Source organism: Etheostoma spectabile, chromosome 9, assembly GCF_008692095.1.
Source record: "Etheostoma spectabile isolate EspeVRDwgs_2016 chromosome 9, UIUC_Espe_1.0, whole genome shotgun sequence".
Classification (NCBI taxonomy): domain Eukaryota; kingdom Metazoa; phylum Chordata; class Actinopteri; order Perciformes; family Percidae; genus Etheostoma; species Etheostoma spectabile.
Window position 1 is genome coordinate 28,236,383 of NC_045741.1, and position 7,291 is coordinate 28,243,673.

Below are 7,291 nucleotides of genomic sequence, written 5' to 3' on the forward strand. Positions count from 1 at the left end.
GTGTGTGTGTGTGTGTGTGTGTGTGTGGGGGGGGTGAATAAGTTTAACCAGCACAAGGGAGGCTATTTCAAAATAAGAGCTTGCTTGACTTGCTAGGCTTGTTGCAAATTAAGTTAATGTGTTATGGCAACTTAGTGTGATCTTTTTCTGTTTTTTTTTGTGCTTGATTTATGTGAAAGAAAACACATTATTATGTTTATATGAGCATGTTTGCATAAGAGGGAGATAAAGTTTCTCCATCTGAGAGATGCTGTGCTATAATTCAGTTCCAGGGCTTGTAGAGACATTTAAACATTAGGGGGCACTGTTGCACCACGCCGAGCCCCGGGACCTTAGATCTCTGCCTGCACGTCTTGAATCGCTTTCCCTCCAAAACTCCATCCCTCCGTCCTGGAGAAGTCTCCAACAGACAGGAAAACGGACTGGACTCGAGGTGTTGGATAGTTTTAAACTCTTAGTTGCATGCGAGGGGGATCGCAGCTGTTTGATTGTGATTTCTGCCTCGTTGACCTCAGCTCTCTACCCATGCTGTCATTCCTAACCTGGCAGGGTGCCATCGCAGCAGAGGCAGCCGTACAGTAGATGCACAGCTCTGTCATGGGTACGTTTCCGTGGTGAACTTTGAATAAAACATGGAATTCATCATGAATGACACAAGAGCTGCGTCACGGACTAGCGTTCTGTGATGTGAGTCATTACAGAGGCACAGCTGGTACGCTGTCTGTCTCACAAAGGAGGGTTAGCTTATGTATGTAAGCGTGTAAGTGTGTGTGTGGGCTTCTTTTCTGAACCCCACATGAACACGGAAGCCACAGAGGTAACTGCATTCATGGCTAAATGAAAAAGAGGCAATGTGCACATCTGTTTTAAAGGAGCAACGGAGGACTGTGTATTTAGATGTGTACATGTAAGTGTTTGTGTGTGTGTGTGCGCGTTTTTCTGTGTGTAAATACGGTCTACATCATAATCTGGACTGCCCGTCAACCTGTTCGTGTCTCTATCGTATGCACTGACAAACGCCTTCACATGGCTGCTCTTCTCTAAACATTCAAAAATTACAGACACGGGAAATGGAAAACAACTAACCTCCCTCCATTTCTCAGCAAGCGCACATGTGTACGTACACACACACCTGGCGCAATGTAGAGGTTCATTATGCTCAAATTAGCAATAAGAATGTAGTGGAAGATTTCATAAACAAAACATCCCGAGAGACAAACACTTGGAAAAAAAGATAAGAGAAAACAGGGAGAGAGGAGAGATGGGAATAAAGTTAGGGATGATGGGAAGGAAATGTTGAAAGACCTCAGCTGAGAGATGCTATCGGTGCAGTGACGGGGCTGTGAGTGTTCTCCTCCCCCGATGACTCTCAATCACTCACGATGACTCACACCTATTCTCAATTTACCAGTCAATTACAATCAAGGCCAATATTCACCGAGGTCTTAGAGTCAACTGACATACAAAAAGCATTACATGTGGACCTTTAGTGCTCACACACACACACAATACACACACACACACACACACACACAATAAAATGAAAGGCATTATTGAGTAAAGACCGCGTAATAAACACTTCCAGGCATACTCTCCCAATCCTTGTTTTACTGGAAACCCCTTTTCACACAAAAAAGCAGTCAGTAAAATAGAGTGAGGAAATAGAAGCCACAGTGAGGGGTAGCTGTGGCAAGGGGAGGACACTTTCAAAATAAAAGTTTAGGAGTTCAAAAAGTTTCGTCTTCAAGTTGTATATCACAGATAATAATAATAATACATTTAATTTGTAGTGCACTTTATATTTGCGCAAATCCCAAAGTGCTATATGATAAAACAGGTAAGTGCTAAAATAAAAACACAGGGAGAGCATGAAAATTAAAAAAAATTAAATATACCAAAATAATAAGGAAAAGGGCATGCGATCAGTCCAAAGCACTCCTAATGAGATCCCAGATGAGACCTGGATCACATGTGCTTACGGAGCTAGCCTTGCCGTAAGATTAGATGTATATTATTTTAACACAGTGACTCGTTTCTCAGTGTATTAGAGCAGCGGGCCGTGAAGAGAACGCTCTTTCTGTGAGTAATCTAAGACCTGAGACAGGGTGGCGTTCTGCACACACAGCGGCCTTCTGTCACATATACTACATGCTAACGTGACAACGCTAGCACGTTGTATGGAAGCACGCTCACGCTCACACACGCTCACACACACACACACACACACACACACACACACACACACACACAAACACCACACACACACAACACACACACACACACACACACACACACACACACAGCAACAGAAAAGTATAAGTGTCATGCTTGTGTTTACAATGGTCATGGGGAGGGCTGGACACAACACACAGGCTTAATGAAGGGAGCACAGACATACAGTGATCCTTCTGCAGACTACATGTCTGCACACCAACACCCATCGCCCTGCACAATTTCCATCTGTTGTAACACTTTCAATATCAGCAGGGTTTACCAGATTCTCTCTATAGCAATTCATCTGAGCATTGAACTCACATTTAAAGAAAGGGGCAAAGGCTAATAGAGGCAAACACTAGCCGGGCAAAAAACAGAGTTAGGAGTTGGGATCAGGATGGAGACATCAGTGATGAGTGAGTAGCAGATTTCTCTCTTTTTATGTGTATGCATGTGTGTGTGTGTGTGTGTTCTCGTTTAACTACATTCGTGGGGTCCAAAAAGCGGGAATACAGTATACTTGTGGGGCCTGGATAGCTTTGTGGGGCCAAAATGCTGAAACACACAACTTTAAAGGGCTGTTTGAGTGTTAAGACTTGGTTTTAGGCTCAGGGTTAGAGTTAGGTTATGGTTAGGGTGGGGGTAAGGGAAAAGGTTAGGCATTTAGTTGTGATGGTTACGGTTAGGGTAAGGGGCTAGGGAATGCAGTATGCCAATGGCGGGTCCCCCACAAAGATAGTGAGACAACTTTTGTGTGTGTGTGTGTGTGTGTGTGGTGTTTTGTGTGTGTGTGTGTGTGTGTGTGTGTGTGTGTGTGTGTGTGTGTGTGTGTGCGTGTGTGTGTGAACACAAAACACAGTGTTGGTCTGCTCAAAAACACAGGCTGAAATAGAACAATACAAACAACATCACCCAGGGTTTCTACTGCACAAACATTCCCAGAGCCTTAAGCCCACAGCTCAGCTAAAAACACTACCGGGGGGGGCAACGAGACAAGCTCTCTCCATTAATACAGCCTAACGCCTCTTTCTGTTTTTTCTCTCTCCATTATTGTCTCCCATTTTCCCAGATTTCTTCACCAATACCCAGTGCATCCCTCTCCGTCCCTCCTGCTTGTGAAAGCCAAACTCCACTCTATCCAAAAATCACACGCACTCTTAAATTCTTCTGTCGTGATGAAAACTCCCCCAAAGACTATCACAACTTTGACAGTCATAACTTATATCTTTGACAAAATCAAACCTCCAGGTGCGATAACAAATCAAATCAAATAACGGCTCCACAGGGGTTTTACGAGACAAGTCTTCTATATTGTGTAACTGGGGGCTGAGACGGTGTTGGTGTTGGAGAAGGAGTGGGTGCGCGGATGGATCGCAACACCAATCTCCATTTCTCTGCCCTGCTCCATCACGCTTCAGTCCTTACCTTATCTCCCCTGGGCCTGATTGACCACCTTCACTTCCCAGAATGCTTGGGTCACAAGCTGCGCTCCCCTTACACATTAAGAGTCTTTCCCAACAACTGAAGGTAAAAGCTTGAGGACATTTCTCACACTTTCTGACTGTATGAATGGATAATTTCCCTACAAGTGGGGTAAAATCCTGGGAGTTGTCTCTGGGTGTTATATTTTCAGTCAGCAGGGGGTTCCTAAACGTTGGCAGCTGTTTCTAACGTGATTATCTCCCTGTCACCTTTGGCATCCATATCCCAGGCAGGTCTCGTTTAATAAAGAAGACAGCATCATTGACAATCCCTGGCCTGTCTTCTAAGTTTAAGGATTTGCCACAGAGGGTACACACCAATGTTTGACTGGCCTCAGTGATAAGTAATGGTTGATGTCTGGTAGTAAATCCTCAGACCCCCTCCCCCACTCCCACCCTTGCCTTCACGTACACCGTGAAAATGTCTCTCTTCCTCATCCTCTCCCATCATGTCTGTCCTTCCTGAACAGATGGCGAACGCATCACTAATGCCTTGTCTGCCTGTCTATGCTGTGATGCTGCGCAGAGCCGAGCTGCTAAACAACAACTAAACACGCCGCCCTGGCAGAGAGGCACCGCTTCTCCAAACACCGCTAAGACTGTGGGAATGACAGTGTCACTGTGATGGTCTGAGTGCTCAAGTATTCAAAGTACACCACTTAGCTAACATTAACCATTTATGTTTTAGCTGCGCCTTGACTTCATTTTCCCACAACTACTAGTCTGTAGTAGTCTCACGCTGACAGCAGTGGGGGATAGTAACTACATTTACTCCAGTACTGTCCCTTAGTCCAATTTTGACACACTTATACTTTCCTGAATAATTTCCATCTCAGAGCACTTTATTCTTCTGCTCCACTGCATTTTTCTGGAGTAGTAGTTACAAGTTATTTTACAAAGTAAGATTTCATGTACAAAACATATACAGTGCCTTGCGAAAGTATTCGGCTCCCTTGAACTTTTCAACCTTTTGACACATTTCAGGCTTCAAACATAAAGATGTAACATTTTTATTTTTTGTGAAGAATCACCAACAAGTGGGACACAATTGTGAAGTGGAACGAAATCTATTGGATATTTTAAACTTTTTTAGCAAATAAAAACTGAAAAGTGGTGCGTGCTAAATTATTGGGCCCCTTGCAAAAATACTTTGTAGAGCACTTTTGCTGCGATTCCAGGCAAGTCGCTTGGGGATGTCTCTATCAGTTTTGCCATCGAGAGACTGAAATTCTTGCCCATTCTTCCTTGCAAAACAGCTGGAGCTCAGTGAGGTTGGATGGAGAGCGTTTGTGAACAGCAGTTTTCAGTTCTTTCCACAGATTCTCGATTGGATTCAGGTCTGGACTTTGACTTGACCATTCTAACACCTGGATACGTTTATTTGTGAACCATTCCTTTGTAGATTTTGCTGTATGTTTGGGATCATTGTCTTGTTGGAAGATAAATCTCCGTCCCCAGTTTCAGGTCTTTTGCAGACTCCACGGTTTTTCATCAGTGGTCCTGTATTTGCTGCAATCTATCTTTTTTTTTTTTTTTTTTTTTTGTGTTTTGCCACCCCGATTTTTTTTTTTTTTTGTTTTTTTTGTTTTTTTTTTTTTTCTTTTTTTTTTTTTTTTTTTTTTTTTTTTTTTTTTTTTTGTTTTGGTTTTGTTTGTTTTTTTTTTTTTTGTTTGTTTTTTTTTTTTTTTTTTTTTCAGTTTTTTTTTTTGTTTTTTTTTTTGTTTTTTTTTTCCCCCTTTTTTTTTTTCCTTTTTTAATTTTTTCTTTTTTTTTTTTTAGTTTTTTTTGTTATCCTTTCCGCCTCAATGGTGAAAACCACACACTTTCCCTGTCCCTGTGAAGAAAAGCAGGCCCAACCTGATGGCTGCCACCCCCTCCCACCATGTTTGACAGCGGGGATGGTGTATGAGGGTGAGATGACTGTGTGCTTTTACGCCAAACATATTGTTTTGCATTGTGGCCAAAAGTTTGGTTTTGGTTTCATCTGACCAGAGCAACCTTCTTCCACATGTTGGTGTGTCTCCCAGGTGGTTGTGGCAAACTTTAGACAAGACTTTTTATGGATCGTTTGAACGAATGGCTTTCTCTTTGCCACTCTCTTCCATGAAGGCCAGATGTTGCAGGTAAAGTGATTTGTTGTCCTATGGACAGACTGTCCCACCTCAGCTGTAGTTCTCTGCAGTCATCCAGAGTGATCATGGGCCTCTTGGCTGCATCTCTGATCAGTCTTATCCTTGTCTGAGCTGAAAGTTCACAGGGACCAGCGTCCTTGGTATTTGCAGTGGTCTTTACTCCTTCCATTTCAAAATGATTGCTTGCACAGTGCTCCTTGGGATGTTTAAAGCTTGGCAAATCTTTTTGTATCCAAATCCGGCTTTAAACTTCTCCGCAACAGTATTACGGACCTGCCTGGTGTGTTCCTTGGTCTTCATGATGCTCTCTACGCTTTCAACAGAACCCTGAGACTATCACAGAGCAAGTGCATTTATACAGAGACTTGATCACACACAGGTGGATTCTATTGATCCCCCTCAGTCATTTAGGACAACATTGGATCATTCAGAGATCCTCGCTGAACTTCTGGACTGAGTTTGCTGCACTGAAAGTAAAGGGGCCCAATCATTTAGCACGCACCACTTTTCAGTTTTTTATTTGCTAAAAAAGGTTAAAATATCCAATAGATTTCGTTCCACTTCACAATTGTGTCCCACTTGTTGGTGATTCTTCACAAAACATAAAAAATGTATATCTTTATGTTTGAAGCCTGAAATGTGTCAAAAGGTTGAAAAGTTCAAGGGGGCCGAATACTTTCGCAAGGCACTGTATAAACATTTAGTGCGTGACTTTTTTCTAACAATGACCGGCCGTTACATTCAAGCCATTGCCAAATGAGTTGCTATGAAGATAAATAAGATTATCAGCTCCATGGGCGCCCAGATAGCTCAGTTGGTAGAGCGGGCGGCCATGCAGTATATAGAGGTTTACTCCTCAACGCAGCGGGCCTGGGTTCAACTGCGGCCCTTTACTGCCCCCCCTTCATGTCTTCAGCTGTCTGTTCAAACAAAAGGCTGAAAAAAACCCCCAAAAAATCTCTCTCTATTTCCCAGTATGACTGTGTTCAGAAGATTGTGGCATCCGGCGACTTTCTCACGCAGAAACTTAAGTGTAGATCATTAGCTCTTCTGAAGAGTCCATCATGTTGTTTTAATCCTCCTTGGCTACTAGCAAGTGTGTGTGTGTGTGTGTGTGTGTGTGTGTGTGTGTGTGTGTGTGTGTGTGATGGGGGGGGTTCAAAGCGCGCTCACGCAAGGCTTGAATCATGTGGATGCACATGTTACTGAGTAATGAGTCATTACTTTGAATTTCTCACAGGGGAGACAGAAAATACGCACTATAGCTTTAAGAACTTTTAAAATATCATGCATTATTAAATAATTAACCACCCAACAGTTTATACAATTTGAGCTTAAAATGGTTAGTTGATTCCTCAATAAAAAAAATAAAAAAATCAGTCAGCAACTGTGTCGATAACGGATTAATGGTTTAGACCAGGGGTTCTCAACCTTTTGCAAGCTGGGCCCCCCCAAAGCTGGTTC

At 42.8% G+C, this 7,291-nt stretch overlaps 1 protein-coding gene across 1 annotated transcript in view; it reads right to left on the bottom strand.

The window, feature by feature from the left end:
* Nucleotides 1-7,291, bottom strand: part of scfd2 (sec1 family domain containing 2) — a 122,228-nt gene that overhangs the window by 68,257 nt on the left and 46,680 nt on the right.